General features: G+C 38.5%; 1 pseudogene; it reads left to right on the plus strand.

The window, feature by feature from the left end:
• The first annotated feature begins 2134 nt into the window (after positions 1-2134).
• Positions 2135-4558, plus strand: LOC147626329 (uncharacterized; annotated as a pseudogene).
• Positions 4559-10559: the final 6001 nt, after the last annotated feature.

Raw genomic sequence — 10559 nt, forward strand, 5'->3', positions numbered from 1 at the left:
TATTTCTCATATGCTTCTATTTTCAATCATTATTTCCGATTTTTTATAGAGATGTTAGGTGTAGCTAGTCATATGGCTTTTGGCTCTCTCTCCATTAGGCAAATTTTCAAGCTTCTATTTTCAATCACTATTTCTATTTTTTTATAGAGATGTTAGGTGTAGCTAGTCATATGGCTTTTGGCTCTCTCTCCATCAAGTCTATTGGGAACTTAACAGATTCCTCCTTTGCTCACAAAGAGTAGCTTGCTTGCAACCTTGTGCTGGGGTTTTTGGGCAAGGGTCATATAACTATGATGGGAATGTGGTTGACTTGAAGCCCTTTTTGGATGATAGTAAGGGAGGTGGCAAATGGCACAATGAGCCAGCAACTAAGGCAACAATTATGATGGGGACAACAGAGTTCATTGAAATTAATGGCACTTTCCATCATAAGGATTGCAAGAGGATATGTTTGGAGGGAACATACTTTGATAATTTGCAATGTGGTGCATGTGCTACTATTCCTAAAGAACGAGACTTTCGCATGCGAGTGTATCAACAAATTCGATCTTTAGACACTCGTGGATCAAGAGACACAGGAGGTGGTAGCCGGTTAGATTATTTGACTCATTTAGAGTTATTGAGAGTAGCAAAAACAAAGTCCACAATGGTTCGGGTATTGAAGAAGGAGATAGCATTCACAAGAACTGAAGTTGTTGCATTGAGCGTGAAGGTTAGAAGTCTTCGGGAGAGCACTATGGAAGCCATGGTGAGGAAAGATGTTAGAAAATTTTGTCAAGATATAATCAATGCTCATTCATGAGCTAGGTCTGTTTGAGGGAAAGAAGGCATTGTGGAACTTCTTTGTTGACATTTCACAAAACATTTCAAGAGTAGGTCAAGGGAAGAGATATTACAATACAACAAAGGAATTATTTGAGACTGTCAAGATATGGGGAGGGACAAGGTTGCATAATTTCTTATCACTTAACCTTGGAGGTACACACATCCACCACAATGAGGTCCACAAGAAAAGCACTTTTCTTTCGAACTGGTTTACAAGAGGATATATTTCAACATGCAAGAGAAGTTTACACTTGTCACATGATGAAGAAAGGTATACCCTTGGGTAGTGTGCCAGTTCTTCTAGCTGAGGATGAAATAGTTGTGAAAAGAATGGTGAGATGGGTGGCACATGATGATAATTTGGTTGGCTTTTGTGGTCAAAAGCTGGAACACATTTGCATTCCAGACTTTGTCGTGCAAGTTGGTGATGGTGGTGGTCAAGATGGATATCTTAGAGTTGTGGACGCTTTTCAACATAATGTGATTGCTCATTATGCAAGGGTATTGATAGTGAATCCTCTTCTTGAATGCTTGCCAAAGCTAGTTCTATTGGTGCAATTGACATGTAATAGGTTTGATTCCATGTTTGTCAGAGAACAGTGGGAGAGCATTCAGCTTTCTTGGAACATTTTTCTAAGGGATGTGGTAGGTCCATTGATAGGACATGCTTCAGATGGGGATAGTAGGCACAGAAAGTTGATGTTGCAAGATTACTCTTCTTGTCAAGGTCCCAGGTTGTGCATTCCTTGGAAGGGTTGGCCCTTTACAGCACACATCACATTTGATGGGAGTATCAGTGGTTTGCATGATCAAGACTATATCCATAATGGAAAGAAACTTATCAATCCTTTGGATAGTGCATCTAGGAGGTTGGTACTTGGTAGAGAGCTTGTGACTTTGAATCATGTAGCAATTGTATATCAATTATTCAAGGTTGATGAACATGGCTTGCAAGAAGGGGATATTGAGAAGAGGAAGGATAGACAAAATTGGAGAGCTGCACAAAGGATTGCTGCAAAGAAAGTACAAAAGTGTTTGAAGTTATTACAAGAAGGCTATGGTGCTCACCAAGAGCGGACATTGGGCACACGTATGTACTTATCAATAGTAGCATCTTACATTGATATTTTCTTATCACCTACCTTAGACTTGTATGGTCGTGTGAAAGCTGCAGGAAAGGTGTCTTTCTTTTTCAGGTATGCAGAAGTTGCTACCATTGCTATTAGTGATATATGAATAAAGGATTTTGAACGTATTTCCAAGGTTTATGTGGCTAATACTCATGGTTCTTTCTATATGTAGGATTTGGCGCATGTGGATCACTAAGCATGATGCATACTCCCTAAAGCAAAACTTTATCAGTAGAGAAACATTCATTGACATTCAACTGTCATGTCACTTTGTGGTTCTCTTGATAAAGACCTTTAGGGAAAAGCATCCTCACTTGCACGTACCCCTTTCTTGCACGGGATCAGATGCATGTGAGAATTTTTTCAGCAAGGTGGGTGGAATGGTTCGGAATGAAAGATGCTATGATGGCTTTGATTTGCTGAGTAGTACAGGAGCACTTAATAGAATAGCAGAGTTTCAAGTAGGTTCAATTCTTAAATTTCCAGCAGCTCATTCTAAACAAGAAAATATATGGGCTACTTTGGAAAAGGAGAATGGCACTCCTTTGGCCAACCTGGGAGACTATGCTTGTGTGAGTAGTGACAACCATATGGTATCTGCATTGAAAGAGGGATTATTAGAAGCAAAGGCCATAAGTGAGACACTTGGTATGCACGATGAAACTTTTTGGAATGACTCATGGGAGGAGGGAGATCTCTTAGAACTCTTCAACCCTAATCTTGAATATGTGGATGAAGATGAATCATTGGATGATGTTCTACTTATAGATGAAGATAATCACTTTGATAGTGGTGTTTGAGGTGATCTGGATGAGGAAATTACTAGTGAAAGTGAGCTTCGTCATGTGATTGATTGTCTAATTGATGAGGAGGAGAAGGTGGTTAGTGAAATATCGCCATTTGTTGAAGTGGATGGGAAAGCCATTTCTAAAAGCACACTTGTCAGCCAATTGAATGGAAATCCCACACTATCTAAAGATAGATTAACAAGGGTGAAAAGTGGAGTGTATTTTTCTTTGGAGAAGAAGGCAATGATTCATACAGGAACATGTCTTGGTATAGGATCTAATTGTGCAGTATTGTTTGAAAGCACATCAATAAATGCAAACAAAAAGACAAGAGGAAAAGGAAAAGGTGGGAATACTAGTAAGGGTGTTGTAAACGGCATGTGGTACCTTGGAAGGGTGGTAAGCATGAGGAGAAAGGTTGGAAATTGTCTAAAAGAGACAAGAGGCCCCTTTGATCTATTGGATAGGCCTTTGAATGTTCAAATTCATTTGTCATGGTATCAACAAGCAAAGGGAACTAGGACCTACACATATGACCTTGTTGACAACCAATGTGTGGATTTGGAATCTATAATAGCCTTGGCCAATCTCAACTATGATCAACAAACAAAGAAATACCATCTTGATGATAATGAACTTTTCAATGAATATGTGCAGGGCAGAAAAGGTACATTTTCTATTTTTAATTTTTTTTTAAAGTTTATCCATTTTGAAGTTGTCCCTTCCCTTCCCTCCTTCCTAGTCCATTTGCAGCCCTACTGCTCCAATCTCTGATGTAGATGAAGGGAACATATGTTTTTGTTAATGTGCTTTCAATCCTTCTTATCACATAGGGATCCTAGGTTTGCAGCATGTAACTTGACAGGGAGCTTATGTTTGTTTTGTAGGATAAATTTGTTGGCAAGCTATGTGGCATGATGCAGCATTTATGAGAAGATGCCCATAGATGTGTCAATGCTAAACTTATGGATTATAGACATGGATTGTTCGGTTGTTACTCTTGTTTAATTTTTAGTTTTTCTAGTAAACATTCAAGATGCATTTTATGTTTTCTACTCTATCAAATTTTGGTTTAAATTCATGGATTGTTCACGTGTTACTCTTGTGTAACTTCATATTTGCTGCTATTAAACATCCAAGATGCTTTTTAGCTTTTTCATTCTAGTGTGTTTTTTAAGGGAGAAGACACTTGTTTATGTTAGTGTGTAATCATTCTTATACGCTATATATTGGGTCTACTACAGCTTTCTAGCTTGTCCGCCCCAATAACAGTGAATGTAGTTGCTGTCTACACTATTCTAAGCAGGTTTAGAGACTGTTGCCAATTATGGGAAAGGATTTGGAGCTGTTTACCTCTGTATTTGGCAATACAACATTCAAATTAGTTCATGTTTTGCAAGTACAGGTCTGCATTGGAAGTTCAGTGAGGTTTGTGCATTGTTTAGCCAAGCATTGGCTAGTGGGTTAATGTGATTTTGTTGGTGCAATACCATTCACAGCATGTGAATCAATGGGCAGTTTATGCATACATCTAAGATGGTCCAGAATCAAAATCCGAATCTAAATTCGGGAGACCTGTTTGAAGTTTTGGCCTGGGAGGATAAATTGGATGGAACCAAGTATTCCATGTGGAGTTTTATGGTGAATAATGTGTTAGTTGTTGGTAAGAGTATATGGGGCTATGTTAGAGGTGATGAGGCTTGTCTTGTAGATCTAGTTATTGCTTCTGCTACACCTTTGTAAGGAGGTAATGCATATGATATGCAGCTAGCTTCGATAAGGCCAGCTACACCTGTTGCTCCCATTGAGGATTAGCAGAGATGGGATTAAGGGATGCCCAAGCTATGCCACTTATAGCCTTGTCCATTAAAAGGATCATCATACCTCGTATCTGTTCCTCCAACATACTTGGAGAATATGTATTGGGCAAGGAAGGAGGCTAGGCTTACTTGAAAAGACATATTGATAGTATTTCAAGAGCTTTACGTATGGAAATACATTGGTGGATATGTATACTCTTTGTAGATGTACAGTCAATACGTATGCAAAATGGTATAATGTTGCCTTGGTTAGCATGTCGATGTAGGTGATTAGCATGTAATGGATGTAATGCCAACAAATGAGTGCTCTTATCATCACTATTAGGCATGAATCAAGAACATCTATTTTGATAGATGTAACTTTAACAAATGCTGTTATCATCATTATTAGGCTTGAATCAAGAACCCCCATGCTAACCATGTATGGTAACAAGTGTGCGGAGGGTGTGCGGATGACAGATGGATGTTTGACAAAATACGATAGCCGTCTTATAGTCTTGTTGTTTGACAAAATAGGATAGCCGTCTTGACGTAGGTTTAAGGAAAGGGGAGGGACACTAGACTTTTTCTTGTACCTTATAAGCTTAAATAGGGGTGTTTTATAATCCTACATGGATTTTAAATAGGGGGTTTTCTTGAAGTTGATGCACGCAGGTGACGTCCCCCTTTAATGAAGACTGAATCCCCCGGGGGTGAGTACTTGTTTGGTTCTAGCAATTCCAGTGGTTGGGCGGTGGCTAACCCATGGGCCAGCAAGAATCAGTAGAGTTTTAATAAATTAAATTGATTAATAGGATTACGCTTAGAACTCGAGTAGTTAATTTTAAGCCTGAAGACTTCTCAAATGAGTAGATCAACGGCTGTGCCTCATTCAATTAGGAAAAAAGCGTTGATTCCTTCAAGTTAAGTTTGTTATAGTTTCCCTTCTATCTGGTTTATTCAAATGTAGGTTAGATCAGTCTCGACTTCGTTAGAAAAATTCGTTAAGAAATTCAAAATGGTGGAATCATCTCCACTTTTCGGGCATGGAAAATTTTCCTGGTTTCGTTTTTCGGAATGACTGCTAGCTTAGTCTCGTGCGGACATTCGAGGGCGAGGCCCCAAGTGTGAAATCTTGCCCCGCGCAAGAGGGAGTTGCTTCCGCTTCTGCTACCATCCGGGAATCCGCCGGTGCGCAAAGGGGGCAGTGGGATCTCAGAGTTGGTATCAAAGCGCTGTTATAATCTACGTAATAGTAACAGAAATTGCTTAAGAATTTTAAAGTAAATCTAGGAAATAATGTTTTCACTTGTTTATAATATGTTGAATGAACTTAAAAAATGGAAAACTCATAAATTGAATTGGAAATTTATAGATGGATACCCCGAATCTATCTGGCATTCTTGAACTCTCCCAGAGTCAGGATATGATAGCCTTTGCATTCGACCACCTCATCTACTCTGCTACGACCCGAGTAAGTAGAGTGAGACTGGCATGTCATTTTGAGAGTCTTTACTTTCCTGATCCTCTTGAGCGACATCGGTATATATGGTTCTTTGGAGGGCGATGTATTAATGTCAGTACCAATCAGCATTAGAGGCTGAGGCAGAATATTTCCTTAGCCATGATTCTGATAAGGCTAGGGCTTGTTCAGCATGTGCAACTCTGTGATCATTCACCCAAGGACTTCAAAACTTCATGCCAAGTTTTTAGGCTTCTTAGCCACTTTATCCCTAGAGATAGAATTACAGCACCTCTTTCTATCATGAATCATGTGTACCATGAATCGTGTGTACCATGGTATGTCTCCTTCACAGTTTTACTTCTTTATGCGAATACAATTGAGGCAGTGATTTTTGGGAGCCGTGATGCTCTATGTATATATCGAAAACTTTTGATAATAAATGATGTTTTGTAAAAAAATTCCAAATTATTTTCATGATTGTGAATATGGTTAATCTTGTTTCATTAAGTATGATGAAATAATTATCTGTTTAAAGAATAAATTGTAAAAATTAAATAATCATAAATCTGCTGTCAAAGTAAGTTGACGAAAATCTTGTTTTGTCAGAGTCATGAGGCACGCGGCTCGTGCAAGGCAACCGGATCCTCTAACCGATGATGAAGAGTTAGATTCAGATGTTCGAAAAGCCCTGCACAGATCCCAACCTGGTCCCTTCAAGGGTGAAGGGGAATAGTTAGGTGAAGTAGTGGAAAAGTGGATTGAAGCAATGGAGAAATACTTTGATGTAACTAGCTACGATGAGAGAAGCAAGATGGCTCTCGCCAGGTTAAAGATTGTGGAAATGGCGAGGGTCGCTTGAAGGAATCACTGCGAGACTAACCATCTCGATCGGAATACCCAAACCTGGACCAATCTTAAAGCTTACCTCAGAAAGAGGTTTTGTCCTCCGAGCTTCCTTGAAACTAAAATGAATGAATTCTTGGAATTAAAGTAGGATAGTCGGACAATTGAAGAGTACCATCAAGCTTTTGCCCTTCTCCTCAAATATTCCCCTCAGTTGGATGAAGAGCAGGTGATGGCCAGGTTCATTTGACGAATGAACAAGCCATTGGACACCTTCATTAGGGGAAGGTCGAGGTCTATAAGGGCCCTTTAAGATGCTATGTGATTAAAAGGTTATTAAGAAAAGAGCCAATCATGTGATGCCATGTATACAAAAATGTTGGGTGATTAAAGGTGGTCAAAAGATTCTCTAGAAGATGCCTTTTTGTACTTTTCATTCCCAAAAAGTGGGGGGGAAAGTTTTTGAAATTTCGGACCTCCATAACTTTTACATATGAGCTCAAAATTTGTCGGAGATTAGAGATCCAGAATCTACTCGCTGAGCTCTTTCCATAGATATGTCACATGATATGGTTTTGCCCACTCAATTTAAAATTCAATTTTGGCGGAAAACTTTGAAATTCAAACTTCTAGCCATTTGAAGAATAAGAAGGTATCTAAAGTCAAAGAAACTTAACATTTTAACAAAAAGTCATTAAAATCATAATATGGCAGCTTAAAGGGCCCCTATAGACCTCAACCTTCCCCTAATGAGTGAAGAATGCCAAACCTGTCTCAATGGCCAAAGTAGTAAGAATAGCGAAGGACTTTGCCAAAGCCTTTGTTGTTAAGGTCCCACCAAAGTCTGCACTCTCTAACTTTAAAAGATTCCAAACCCCGTTAAGTACTTCAAACTTTCCTCCCCCAAAGAGGCAGCAAGGCCCAAATCAAAATCAGGATGCGGGAAGATTCAGAAGTGAAGGAAGACCCTTCCCCCCCAGAACACTTTCTTAGGAGCCCCACCTATTTCAAGGATTCAGAGGGATGAGCTCAGAAGTGAGAACCGGTGTTTTGGATGTCAGGGTTTTGGTCACCAACTGAAAGACTGCCCGACTCCTGCCATGTCAAGGAGAGAGGGAAGTCAAGGACCAAGAGTGCAAAGACCAACCCCTTCCTATCAGTCAAATCAGGGTCCATCTCGCCCAAATCAGAGCAATCCCATGAGAACTCCAGCTCAGCCATTTGCCTCTGTCCAGAGGAGCCTCAGAACTCCTTCCTAGAACTGGGGCAACCAAAGAGAAAGAGTTCAGCCTCAGACTGCAGCAGCCAGAGCAGTCACAATTGCAGAAGTAGTGGATGAGGAAAGAGGACAGATTTATGCTACAATTGAAAACCAAGGGCCAAACCGTCAATTCTCCGCCGTCATTCATACTCAAGCTGGGTATCAGTAAGCCTTTTAAGCTTTTGATTGATTCAGGCAGTACTCATTCTTTCATTTTCCCTGGATGCTTGCATAAGCTAGTCTTAGATCAGAAATCAAGGAAACCTATGCAAGTTGAATTGGCAAGTGGGAAGATTCTTTTCACTCACCTTGAGACATATCGTATTCAGTTCAATCTAGATGGGAATTTAACTGACTATCAGTTCAGAGTTATACCTTTGGGATTTTTCAACGGTATCCTTGGAATGGATTGGCTCCACAAAAATTAAACTGACATTCAGTGTCATAATGGAACCATCTCCTTCCGTGACCTTCACGGAAACAAAGTTCAAGGAACCGAAATTTCAGGATCCCCTAGTTTGCAGTTAGTAAAAGCTTCTAAGTTATTAAAAGGACTTAGAAAGAAGCAGCGCATTTATCTTGTCAAAATGAATCCGGTAGACTCAAAGTTAAAAGCTAAAGAACCTGAATGGTTAAGTGAATATGATGATTTATTCCCAGTAGAATTAACAAAGATCCCCAGTTTGCGAGATGAGGACATCTCACGTTTTTCAAGTGGGAGAGAATGTAAGATTCCTCCCCAGCCTCTCAAGATGTCCAGCATCTTCCCCTGTAATCAAATCCCTCTTTAGAAATATAAAAGATCTTGTTTCTACCTGTTTTGGCCTAGAGAGAGAAAATGTTCTAGAGAGAGATTATTCAGATTTTGAATATTTTTAGATGGAAAAATATCTCTTCTTATTAAAATAAGTTCCTCCGAAATAGAAGTTAAAAAAGATTTTCAGAAGGTGCATTAAAAATCAAGTATAATCTGTTCAAGAGGTTACCCTAGGGGTCTAGAGGCCTTACCCTAGGGGTCCAGAGGCCTTACCCTAGGGGTCTAGAGGCCTTACCCTAGGGGTCCAGAGGCCTTACCCTAGGGATCCAGATTTTCGACAAATAATCTGTTCAAGAGGCCTTACCCTAGGGGTCTAAATTTTCAAAAAAATTTAAATTAAGGTTTTGAGGGTGCAATCAGATTCATCCAAATGTGTGGAGAAGATAAAAAGAAGAAATAAAGAAAATCCCCCCCACCAAAAATGAGTAAATACTCACATAAGATGAAGAGTGGACTAAGGACCAAAGGAATTACTAAAAAAATAGAATTTTGACACCTCTAATAGGGATTCTCCCCTCATGAATGAGGCGCCTACTTCACATGTGTGGTGGAGGTTTAAATCATCAAAAATTGAGATATTTCATCTCTTCTCTCTCCTAATTCAAGTCTAGTTCCAAAAAGTAAGCTAAATTGACCTAAAAATGGTCAAAAATTGACCAAATTCATCTAGAAAATTCCAGAATCAGCTTGCTTGGTTAGGAGCTCACTTTTTCCTACAAATACAATCCTCCCCCTTTGTTGAAGCTTAATAGTGTTTTATGCACTATTACTCTACTCCTCCCAAGAGCCAAGAACTGTGAATTTCTTAATAATTCACTAGTTTTTGACCATTCCCTCTTCTAAAGAATTGGTGGCCACTCTTGTTGCAAACAAGAGTAGAACTTTCAAACCATCAAGCCAAAGGAAAGCTCCCAGAATTCATGTAAGTTAGAAATCTTATATTTTTCTTTATTCTTTTAATGGTTTTCTAAATTGTTTGTTATCTTAAAATGATAAACAGATGCTATGCCTTCTTGGAAAGGCTTTCCCCCTCTCTCATTCTTAAAATCAGCCCTTCTTTATCCTAGTTAGGTGATCTAATTGTTGGAATTAAACTTTTCATATTGTTTCTCTCTTAAAAGTGAAAATTGATTAGTTTAGAATGCTTCAAACCAATTGGGGATAATTCCTAAGTAGATTAAGGTTAGAAAAATTGAAAAATACTCAGCCATACAAAGGAGGTTATGGCAAAATTTTCTAAAAATTTGTGAAATAAATTTTATCTTTTATTAATCAAAAAGAGTAATCCCCATCATTTGTGTATTCTAAAAGTGTCATTTTCATTTATGCATAGAAAGATGCATATTGATTATTTTTTATTATAAAAGAGTGAACTTTTTAATAGAATTAAATTCTTTGCATAGAAAGATGCATATTGATTATTTTTTTATTATAAAAGAGTGATTTTTAATATAATTAAATTCTATGCATAGAAAGATGCATATTGATTATTTTTTTATTATAAAAGAGTGATTTTTAATAGAATTAAAATCTATGCATAGAAAGATGCATATTGATTATTTTTTTATTATAAAAGAGTGATTTCAAGAAATGTCGATGTGACCAGTTTAGTAATCTACACTTAAATCACC

The sequence above is a fragment of the Cibotium barometz genome, chromosome 22, assembly GCF_041138505.1.
Source record: "Cibotium barometz isolate CiBa-2024 chromosome 22, ASM4113850v1, whole genome shotgun sequence".
NCBI classification, from domain to species: domain Eukaryota; kingdom Viridiplantae; phylum Streptophyta; class Polypodiopsida; order Cyatheales; family Cibotiaceae; genus Cibotium; species Cibotium barometz.